The sequence below is a fragment of the Bicyclus anynana genome, chromosome 16 (assembly GCF_947172395.1).
Source record: "Bicyclus anynana chromosome 16, ilBicAnyn1.1, whole genome shotgun sequence".
Lineage (NCBI taxonomy): Eukaryota > Metazoa > Arthropoda > Insecta > Lepidoptera > Nymphalidae > Bicyclus > Bicyclus anynana.
In genome coordinates this window covers 8,376,549-8,388,702 of record NC_069098.1, presented here as the reverse complement: position 1 = coordinate 8,388,702, position 12,154 = coordinate 8,376,549, and the positions used below count along the sequence as shown (strand labels likewise).

At 34.7% G+C, this 12,154-nt stretch overlaps 1 protein-coding gene across 3 annotated transcripts in view; it reads right to left on the bottom strand.

Moving 5' to 3' along the window:
* LOC112044019 (uncharacterized) overlaps positions 1 to 12,154 on the bottom strand; it is a 300,955-nt gene that overhangs the window by 221,592 nt on the left and 67,209 nt on the right. The window lies entirely within an intron of this gene.

Sequence of the window (12,154 nt, the reverse complement as noted above, 5' to 3'; positions counted from 1 at the left end):
TTAATTGGCCTCTATTGTTAAAATAAGTAAGATCAAAGATTAAAGGGTTGAACACATGTTTTTCGAGCTATTGAATTAATTGTAGGCCGAGTGAGGCTACATTATTACGGGACTTCGTATTGAAAACAAAATAATATCTTTTCCACACGCACGGTGGCATTTAGATGTAAGTCCGTTAAGGATAAAAGCATGTAAATAGAGTTATTATTGTCTACAACCAATAATTACGTTTATAAATACAAAAATTGCTTCATACAAATTCTTTTATGGTAAATTTAGCACCATTTAAAAAGCAATTAAAATAACCCTAAAAATGTTTCATAACTCTGAAATTTTTATTTAAGGGTTACGTTAAGTTTTTATTGTAAATAACTACCATGAAGTATTAGACTTGATTTATAGCTAAGTATCCTTTTAGTTAACAAATAAAACAATAAATCATTATCAGTCTATTATAATACCAGCAGGCTAATTCACTAACTTTGACCTATGTTAGTTGACATGTTCGAATTTGAGACTCAATGTAACAAATGTCATCCGGTGCCTACTGACAACTCTTCGTGGATATCGTATATGACATCTCAGTTGATTTGATGTTCATTTTAATAGGTAGACCAAATTTGAAAATAGTCCTTTACAAGGGTTATATGGAACTTAGACCTACTACGCTTGTCTAATATAGGTATATTTTGTAACGATCGCTATACTTAAAATACTGGGACGAAAGCTTAACTTGCTTGTGGCACGGCATGGTGGCACCTTTCTATACTACCCCACTTCAGACCCAGAGTTTACAAAAAAAATGTTTTGCCCGACCCAGAACTTGAACTAGAATCAGAAGACACATAGACTAACCGCTAACACAGAACATAGAACGCTAAAGCTGACATGCGCTTGATACAGGGTTTCTCAAAGTTTCGGCTCCACGAACCCCTGTTAAAATTTCCAAGTTACAAGGAACCCCTTACTAACTAATCGAACCCCCCGAATCGAATATTGTTGAAGAAAATAAGGTTGCAAATGGATTCAATGTTAGGAGTAATTTTGGACAATTTTAATCTTCATAATTCTGACTTGGTATCAGTTACGTAAATCTTGTCGCGAACTTCACTTTGAGAAACCTTGCGCTAGAACAACGACCCGATAATTATACATAGACTAATAAAATAAACAATGCTTCAACAGAGCAAATTAAATCACTCCAAAGGTATCAGCGGAACCAGTGAGACAAAGAAGGGTTTGTGCGCAGTCGTGATGTAATTAAGCGATGAGCTTCGCTTCTGGCGGGCAAATCTGATAAATGAGATATCGTGACAAGTGTTGGTTAATTTGAATTGAGGATGAGTTATACGCTCTCCTGTTGGCAACAATTATGAATGTCTTGCTTTATACTCGTAAGTTAAAATGTAACAGACATGATGGTATACCTTTTTATACCGTACAATATATTACACAATAGTGCAGGAAATAATAGTCTGAGAAGGGAGTTAGAGAGGGGTAACGATCAGGTGGGAACGACTGGTAAAGGGCTCGCCGTACGGTCGGCTTCAGTATTCTCGTGGCGTTCGAGCCGTCCACATTTCTTATTGTGTATTTCTTTATGGGTAACTTGGGATAGGCGGGGAGAATAGCTTGAGCTGTGAATGGTGAGTGTTGGCAAGTCGGAAGGAATACTTTAAACCTGCAACCGGAGTCACAAACCACTGGGACTGCTCAAGCTATTCTCTTCCATTCTAGGGTCATGTTTTGGTTACAGTTACATTTGTTAATTAAGTTGTCCTGACAAATGCTGTGCTGTCCTGACAAATTGTGAATCATAACCATTGTTCGACATTGGTTTTCTTATTTTTGTATTCCACTTCTGAGTCTGTAGTTAACTCAATCTCAAGTAGAGAGTCTACTACTAGTTTTTGGCTGGTGGATTAAAGCGTCAAGCGTACCGGTACGATGTCGTGTAGTAACCGAAATGAATGGGGATATTCAAATACAAATTCTTAGATAATTATAATTTGTATAATGTTATAACACATTATAATTATAATAGGTCGTACCTATGCTATTCCTATATAATCATGAATAGTGTAGGTACATTATGTATCAGTCTAATGAAATTGGTTTATAAACACTACATTAACTAAAAGGCGCTGAGACCTTTTACATAAAGCCTGTGTTGAAGGTCTCGCTAAATAAAATCTAATGCAATGCCATTTTAAAAGCAAACAATGTGTTTGTTTGTTTTAAGTTCAAGCAGCAAATTAATTTCAATTAACGCAACAAAGAACATGAGTTGACACAGAATGTACATAGTTATAATTTTTCAAACAAGCCAACGAGAAGCTCAGTAGAGGGATATTTCTCTTTGAACGAAATAAACAAGCGTTGAGCTCGGTTTATGTCGGATGTAAATAATAAGTTGCAGAAAACTAGGACTAATTTTCTTTGCTTAGGTTTATTATGTTAAAGAAAAATAAAAACCGGTGTGAGGGTAGCAAGGAACCGAGGGTTCCGTACACAGGATTATTATAAATAGTTCAGAAATCGAATTGCGCAGCTTTTTCGATATTTTGATATTTTGTATTATAATGTTTTTAACATAAAAATGGAACCGACTTTAGAGACATGTTTCAGCTATTTTGGTTTTAACACAAAACCTATTTTCATGAAGAAAAGTATACTCTTTCATACAAAAAAAGAAAAAAAACATACGCAATATATATATACAATTGAAAACCTTCTTCTTTTTTGAAGTCGGTTAATAAATAAGAATAAATTATGCTAAACAAATGCGTCGGAAAAAATGTAATTTTCAGTGTGCACATCTAGCTTTTTCATGTGATTACACTATTTAATCTGCTTTACGTGTACCTTGTCTCACTTATGTGGGGTTGGCAAAAAATTTCAATCTCTTCCATTCGCCTCTATTACTCGTCAAGCCATCATCCACTCCCTTTACATACTACCCTATATTTAGCAAATACCTTCGCTACGCTACGCTATACATATACGCTTCAATTTTAAATTCGGACCCCCTATAAAAATATAGCCCCCCTGTTTTTTTAAGATTTAATTAGAAATGGGTAGTTTTGGGATTTTTGTGTATAAAAATGTTACTTGCTTGAATAAACACCCGTATCTTTTTTTTTGATTTTTTACATCTTCATGGGACTGTAGACCTGAGTATATGGTTTAAATTTCAATTCCACGCATCCCCAAAATAAAGGGTCTTGACAGACAGACAAACAGTGACTGATTACAATAAAAGGGTTTTGTTTTTTTTATTTTCAGGTACGGAACCCTAAAAATAACATAATTCTAAACGAAGCTGCGAGCTTAGGAGGTTCGTAACAGTATTTAGTTTCATGTCATGACAACGAAGCGCCCAACTTTAATTTTGTCGGCTCTAACAGGCGAGAGAACTTACCGTAACGGTTTTAATTTATTACTAACTTTTACATCTTTGCTTAACATTACCTAGTAAGTCTTTTAAAGTCTATACTTAGATACATTTTATTCTTGTGTGAACCTAATGATATTGAGTGAAATTATTAGTATTATTATTCGTCAACGGTGATCAGAATTGCGCTGTCTTAAACTAGGTATTTTATATAGTTACCTATTTTAATAATGAAATTATTATTTTATTAAAAAAAAGTTTGCTACAATGTTTACAACATTTTTCATTGGTCCACAATGGGCACAAGCTAAAATCGTTGTCACGGCCCGAGTTTTACGATATTTTTTGAAGACTTGTGATTGGTTTGTTTGTTTATTTTCTTGTTTGTTAAGCTTGTTGGCAACAGAAAAAAATAATAAAGCTTCAAATTGTTGTATGGGCCGGTGGGGATTACCCTTTATTCAACAAAAATAGCTAGGTAAAAAGTGCTGGTAGACTAAAAGACGCAATTTCACCAAAAGTTACTCAGCACGTTCGTTAGCATTTGTCATTCGACGTTTGTGATGATAGTCGGGGTGACAGGTTAACGCTCTCTGTGGGACACGGGAGATTTCAATTTCACATCCAATTTTGGACCGACGAAATCTATGTTGACCCGAATTTTGGGGTGGACTAAGCTTGCTTGTTGTTTCCAATTTTTTAGCGAATGTGTATTTACATGAGTAAATACATCTCTCTAACCAAGCTCTCTAGAACTTCACGTTTTAGAGGTACCCTTGAATATACTTTTCCTTTCTGTTGTATAATTCGGTGTTTGTTTTTGCTGGTATTGTTACAAAACGCCATCCTTTTATCTGGGTCATCCAAAACGTCGACGACAATTTATGGATCAGTTATTTTCAGTTGTTTTGTTTGGTTGGAGTTATTTTCGGATGCACTATTTAATAGGTACAAGTTTAGCAAATATAAACATTAATAACATAAAATTGAAAACTACGAAAATACCCCTAACGCCATGCACTTAATAATTAATTAAGCTCTCGACCAAGTCATCAATATACTCCTTCATTGCGCTTTCATTTGAGTATATTTGCATTCGGTTATTCTTCTCCACTTTCCCGCCACAACTTTTAAACGGCTCAACCGATTTTCTTCAAACATGTCTAAGAATACTCACGCATAATACAAAAAAAAAAACTAAATTGAAATAGCTTCAGCCGTTCGGGAGTTACAGACAGACTGACAGACTGACACGTCAAACTTAAAACAACCCTCTTTTTGGCATCTCGGGATAAAAAGATATATATTACTAACATCTAATAGTGTAGACACAACTTTGCAGAAATAGTGAAGCGAAGAAGCCAGTAAAGTTACATTAGAAAATTATCTCTTAGAAACAGACTACAAGTACATTTCTACGAAGTTAAGATTCCTTTAGAAAAATTGGTAATTGTGAGGTAAATGGCGTAAAAGTAGCTCGGCTGCTTAGCGATCGATACTCCGCTCTTCGCTTGGAATCTTTTCTTGCTTAAGAAGCTCTATTTTAAGTTTGACTTTTAGATTCGCGGTATTGTTCGTATTGTTGGGACGAGTCAATATCAGAATTTTTCGACAAAGCGTTCTAAAAGTGCTAAAGGTCATGACATTAAGTATGAAAAAAGAATCAAAAAAAGTTCTTATCTCATAAAAATAGAAGCAAACGTTACTTTGCGGAAGTTTATTATAGATAGTGACTAAGTGGGGTGCCTGGTGCCCTAATAATTTAACTATAACTAGCTTTCCTGAAAGGTTGCCTGTCTATCGGTGTTCTACAAAATATATTTCGGGGAGTGCGCTCAGGAACTGTTCGATCTTGTGCCTTTGCCGTTCTACCACAAGACTGCTAGGCATCGCAGAGATATGCACCGCTACGTCGTCGAAATTTCTCGGACGCGAACTAAGAGGTTTAGTACCTCTTTCCTTATACGCACTACAAAGATGTGGAATGCTCTTCCAGCTTCCGTTTTCTCCTCCACCTACAATATGGGTCTTCAAGTCAAGAATGAATAGGCATCTTCTAGGCAAGCGCGTTCCACCATAGGCTGCATCATCGCTTACCATCAGGCGTGGTTGCAATTAAGTGCTTGCTCATAGAATAAAAAGTCACCTTTTAACGCGTTCTAATTGTAGTTTTTATCTACTATTGGATTTTTATGTCAAAAGAAAATAGAAGTTCGTAAAATGTGCACTCCATTTTCATTATCAAATTAAAAGATTTATCCATTAGATAATGCAATGCTTCCAGAGAAAATCCCTTAACATCCCTTTTATTTATTACCTTTGTTACTTAGCTTTAAGCTTATTTTGTTTGTCATTACGGCTTCCACCGGAATTCGTAACAATTTTATACGTGTAGCAAATAATTCTAAATAAAGGCAAACCAACATAAGAGAGAAATTTCAGGAATATCACTTTTATTATTTCGGAGAAACGAAGGTATCGGAAAAACATGGCGTGTTTTTCCGGAATCCAATATTGGCAAACAAAGGCCAGCTTGGGCAAATGAATTCGACGCAATTAAATAACCACCGGTTCGTACAACCGGTTACAAAAGCACTGGATCAAGAGTTAGTGGCTGTAAAATGGATATAGTTTAGCGCTGAGAAGTACCTCATTTACTCGTATTTATCCGTAGTAAACTAGTATGTTATTAACTTTGTAAAGTAGTATTTGTTATTTGGCCAATATATTTAGATTTAAAGTTAGTTTAAGGTATCTTTATTTTATTTTTTGGAATGCTTCAGTAACTACAAGGCTAGAAAAAAAGAATCTGTAAAGTCGGTATACTGACGATAGTTGAACGTGACAACGTTGTAAGAAAATACTGATGCAATGGTTGCATTTTTGCAAGAAAATGTTCCTTTTTCTAAAATCTGTTTAATAATGTTCATAGATCAGAATAAACTTAATTTTTTGTAAAAATGTTGGCAATCCTAGAGCGAGGGAACGTGACGTCATCTTTTATCGAGTGTGCAACCGGCTCCATCGAATGATAAGACTTCACATCAAAAAAAATAGTATTATAAATAATAATTATGAATTAAAATAAAATGTTTACAATATTGTAATTATTTTATTGTGTTTAGGTAAAACAACGGATTAATTAGTTTCAGTGATTGAACACTTTTAAGAGACTCAGTGGCATTGGCTGAAAAATGCTTGCTCCAACAGGTATTAAAAATACAGGTCGATATATTTATCTGATAGACGTAAGTATAAAACTACGAATATCAATATTTCAACGAATAATAATATCAATGACTTTCCGTCCTATTCAACAACTGACTTATGTCTTAGTTCTAGAACGTCTAAAGATTGAAAGCAGGTGTTTCAAGAATATTTAAATTTTCACTGATATGGGAACAAAATTTACAGTATAGACTTTAGACCACCGATTATAAATACTCAATTTATGAAGTATTTATCTTAATTTTTGTTATTCTTTGTACTACGTACGGCCTCTGTGGCGCAGTGGTATGCGCGGTGGATTTACAAGACGTAGGTCCTGGGTTCGATCCCCGGCTGGGCCAATTGAGGTTTTCTTAATTGATCCAGGTCTGGCTGGAGGCTTTGCACGTGGCTAGTTATCATCCTATCGAAAAAGACGTACCGCCAAGCGATTTAGCGTTCCGGTACGTTATCGTTTAGAAACCGAAAGGGGTGTGGATTTTCATCCTCCTCCAAACAAGTTAGCCCGCGTCCATCTTAGATTGCATTATCACTTACTTACTTACTTACATCATTACTTACATTTAAGTACCTAAGTGATTGCATCATCACTTACTTAAATGTAAGTATGTAATTCTTTAATTTTTTTAATTTTTAATTTTTTAAATATATCTACCGCTAGCTCTTGGATCACATTAACCGGATCCGCGGATCGCCCACAACGGCGCAATTATTGCACTTTCTGGGTAATATTATTTATTTCACACAATCATCGATAAATAATGATGGTATCGGGGTGAAAATACGAGTTTCGCTCCATTCAATTGTAAAGTGCTGACATAACATTTTTATAGACGTCCATATTGATTTTTAATGCGTAGGTAGTGCCGAGGCAACCTAGCGCGTTGTTCTGATGGTTCACGTTTTTCCTCTCCCGTTAAAAGCTTTTTGATCTTATTATTTTGTTTTCAATAAAAAATATATTGTTGGAGTAGACTAATTAGTCTAATTAGAATGGAAAAAGTGTTTTTATTTTATCTTAGAATTTAAAAGAGGATTATATATTTATAATGATAGCCAAGGGGTATTTTTGTGTTGTTGAGTTGATTAAAATTCCATAAAAAAATAAAGGTTTATTTTTTCAAATAAATTACCTACGAGAAAAGTTTCAAAAATAATGATGACGTCGAAACTAAATATCTATAGTATAAAATAATAATTGATGACAACGAAATAGTCAACTAATTCAAGAGAAATGTAAATTCACAAAATATTTAAATGTAATGGGGCACAGATTTCAGTTTCAATATTTACGAGTACGTAGATGTTTGTGCCCCGGTATGGGTTTAACTAAGAGTGATGGCTGTGAATATAGGATTACGTAATTCACTGCGTGCCCCCTGCGTTGTCTCGTGTAATTACACGTGTGAAAAGCTTTCGACGAAACTAACTGTGAATGCCGCCGCGGTCGTGATGAGGCGTAAATATGCGACGTTTGAACTTTGAAGTCTAATATTAAATATCATCATTATCATCATCATCATCACTAAAATATCTGATGGTAAGTGATGATGCAATCTAAGATGGAAGCGGGCTAACTTGTTAGGAGGAGGATGAAAATTCACAACCCTTTCGGTTTCTACACGACATCGTTCCGAAACGCTAAATCGCTTGGCGGTACGTCTTTGCCGGTAATGTTTTAACTAGTCACGGTCAACTACTACCACCAGCCAGACCTGGACCAACTAAGAAAAACTCCAGTCGGCCCAGCTGAGGATCGAACCCTAGACCTTACGTGTTAAGTAATTTTCGGTATTTTTAACGTCAGCAATTTTAATATTAGTTTGACAAACGTCAGATAAACACCGGCATTAAGAGTGGACAATTCACACACTTCGATTTTTTACGAGTTTCAAATCATTATGATATAAGAGAAAAATATTTCCAGGTGAGAAGTCTCCACACTGACTAATATCGCAGATATTTTTAAACACTTGGTATTATCTATACTAATATTATAAAGCTACAGAGTTTGTTTGTTTGAACGCGCTAATCTCAGGAACTACTGGTCCAATTTCAAAAAATATTTCAGTGTTAGGTAGCCCAATTATCGAGGAAGGCTATAAGTTATATATTATATCCATATTCCTACGGGAACGGGAACCACGCGGCTGATACCGCGCGTCGTCAGCTAGTAATTTATAAACGACCATTTGTATTACAATTATACCTTTTGATCAAATTACGCTTGATAACCTTACCAGCGTCATTATATGGCTATTAATTAGACAGTAGCAGTAATTAGACTACAAATAGATTATATACAGCTTTAAAATCGGCTTACGTATAATGAGCGTGTCGTTAAGTTTTATAGCTTGGTTAATTTTTTACTCATTTTCAGGATAAGCCGCTCTACTTTTTAATACAATAGCTTTATAAAATCTCGTTTTACATGCTGCAAAGAGCAGATTACCGGTTATTTTTAACAATTTATGCTATTTGGAAGCTATAGCTATCCTAATTTGCTTTATATTATGACCTACGTGGCCAGTTTACGATGACAGATATTATTTATTTTATCATCAATATTAATAGATGGATGAGTATGGATGGATCAGCCATTGCAGCCTTCTGTAAGGATTTCTAAACAAAACGGTCCTGTCCTTCAAATGCATATCTCGAGAAGAGAAAATGCATTTTGTCGACCAAGAGCGGCAAAATCGATCTCCCTTTAATCCCAACGGAATGAAAAATAAAGCAAAATTTACGATAGAGATTACGATTATTACTATTGTTAATTAAATATTGAAAAGAGGTAAAATTCGTAGTAATGTCTTGATCTACTGACGTGATACGTGGCCAGTTTACGATGACGGCTAATATTTATTTTATCATCAACATTTATAGATGGATGAGCATGGATGGATCAGCCATTGCAGCCTTCTGTAGGGATTTCTAAACAAAACGGTCCTGTCCTTCAAATGCATATCTCGAGAAGAGAAAATGCATTTTGTCGACCAAGAGCGGCAAAATCGTTCTCCCTTTAATCCCAACAGAATGAAAGATAAAGCAAAATTTACGATAGAGATTACGATTATTACTATTGTTAATTAAATATTGAAAAGAGGTAAAATTCGTAGTAATGTCTTGATCTACTGAACCGATTTTGAAATTTTTTTTACCAATATAAAGCTACGTTGTTTGTAAGTGTCATAGGCTGTATTTATCCCCGTATTCGTATAAGAATAGGAACTACGGGGGTGAAACCGCAGGGCGTCGCATAGTGGACTATAAATGTTTGCGTTACATAAAAATTTCAAACGATAATATTGTGTTGATTTTCCACTAGACGACCATACTATGTACAATGTACATACTTGTATTCCAAAAAGAAAAGACATGAAGATTCGTTTTTAATTTTTTTATTATAGCAATATTAATTTTCTGAAATCAGTATTTATCTACTACTCATAAATGTATATTGAATCAAAGCTACTTTACGTCTGTAGAAAAAAAAATCGCAATTTGACTAAAGTAGGCTAATGTGAGATGGGAGTTTTTAGACTTTGTTGGTTGTTGATACTCGCAGAAATTTTGGACTGAGTCACAATTACTCCTCAGCCATCCGTCATAATTATGCTTAAAAGTCTCTTTCAACAAAGCTGATCACGTAAAAGCTTGGTTTAAAAAATAATTTAAATAAATAAGTACACAATAACGAAGTTAATGATCACAATTAAGTATACTTAAGAGAAGCGGTTCCGGCCCTCGATAAAATTGCCAAATTACTCGTAATCATTAAGGACGATCCTTCAATGCACGTTTTAATCAAACACAGCGGGAGTTGCTGATTTATGAAGGATGAATAAAGAAATCAAGTGAAATTAGGGCAGTCACACACGGTCAAGCATATAGGTCAGGTCCCGTCAGGTCTACAGCGCGTATCGTTTATGGAATGCACTCCTAATTTGACATTCCAAATCACTAAACATGATATTCAAAAAAACCTTTTAATTACATTATTTGACTCATCAAACAGAAAGTTTTTCTGTTTATAATTACTGCGAGTTGGCTTATAATACGTATTGTTATTTTTATACAATGTAGGTATATGTAATCATTATCACTTTTATATCCTACTTCTTATTTGTTTGTTTCCTTGTTTTATGGTGTACAAATAAAGTGTATAAATAAATATATTAGTGTAGTTTTGGTATTGTTTTCACTGTATACAATCATATGCGCGCTGCATACGGCTCACAGTATTCTTGACAGTGTGTGGCTAGCATTAAAAGACGCAGGCGCAAGTAATTTTACCCGCCATTCATTCCCACTTTGATCGCCGTTTCTTCGCAATTTGTGTCTCTTTATATGAAAGGGGAGTTACATAGTCCCTCCGTAGTGCGGTTACATTTGAGTTTTCGTTTGGTTGATTTGAGTTCTGTTGTTAAAGCAGTAAGGATCAAATTCCTTTGTAATGAGATTACTTATGATCAGAAGGGCGACTTTAATGCACACTACATTAAGTTCAAAACGAGGTTTGGGTACTTTTTAGAGCGGGGTTGTAATATTGAATTTTATTTTTAGACAGACCTCAACAACATTTGTTACTTGAATCGCCTACGACTTGGTACACGAAAACAATCCTGGTTTTATTATAGCCTAGCATTTATATGTATACATATATTCATATCAGAACAAAATACTAACTATAGATAACAGAGGCGAAGCATGGAATTTTGATGTAGGAAAGCCGTCCTAAAGAAAAGGAAATTCATATAGCTTGTTACAAACTCCGGTTTCTGATACATCCATACATCCATTTATTACAATTATTATGAACATGTATGGATGAATTTTTAAAAAGTAAACCGGCGGTGATCGGCCTGTATGGAGTTTTCGCCGCTGATAGGTAATAAATACACAAATAACGGTTGATCAAAATAAGCGTCGACCAATTGTCGGATAATCAAAATCGAAAATCGGAAAATTGAATATATTTCTTTTTATTACTAACAGAATTACGAGTGCCTTTTTTTTTTTGCCTATGGTAGTTTTAAGGTCTATTATAATATTCTATATTTTTATTAGACCCGGATAATAATAAATTCTAGCAGGTAAGTACTCATAAATGAGCTCTAATGAAAGCTGTTTTTACTTTTAAGCTATGATCTAAATTCGTATAAGATGACTTTAATATTCATCTTCGTTAATCTATATCTAATACCAACAGAAACCCCGTGGTTTCACCCGCGTAGTTTTTGTTCCCGTGGGAACAAAAACTACGCGGGTGTAAAATATGCTATGTTTTATGACGCTCACAAATAATGTGACTTTCTAATCGTAAAATAATTTCCAAAATCGATCCATAGATCCAGAGATTGCCCCCTACAACCTCACAAACTTTACCTCTTTATAATATTAGTATAGATTATATATTTTTTTTTGTGTCACAGTGTTTGTAACCAAACTCTTTCAAAACGGTTTGACCGATTTTCATGTTTTTGTAGTAATACCCACTTTCGTAAAAAAGGTAACAAAGTACTTACTTCA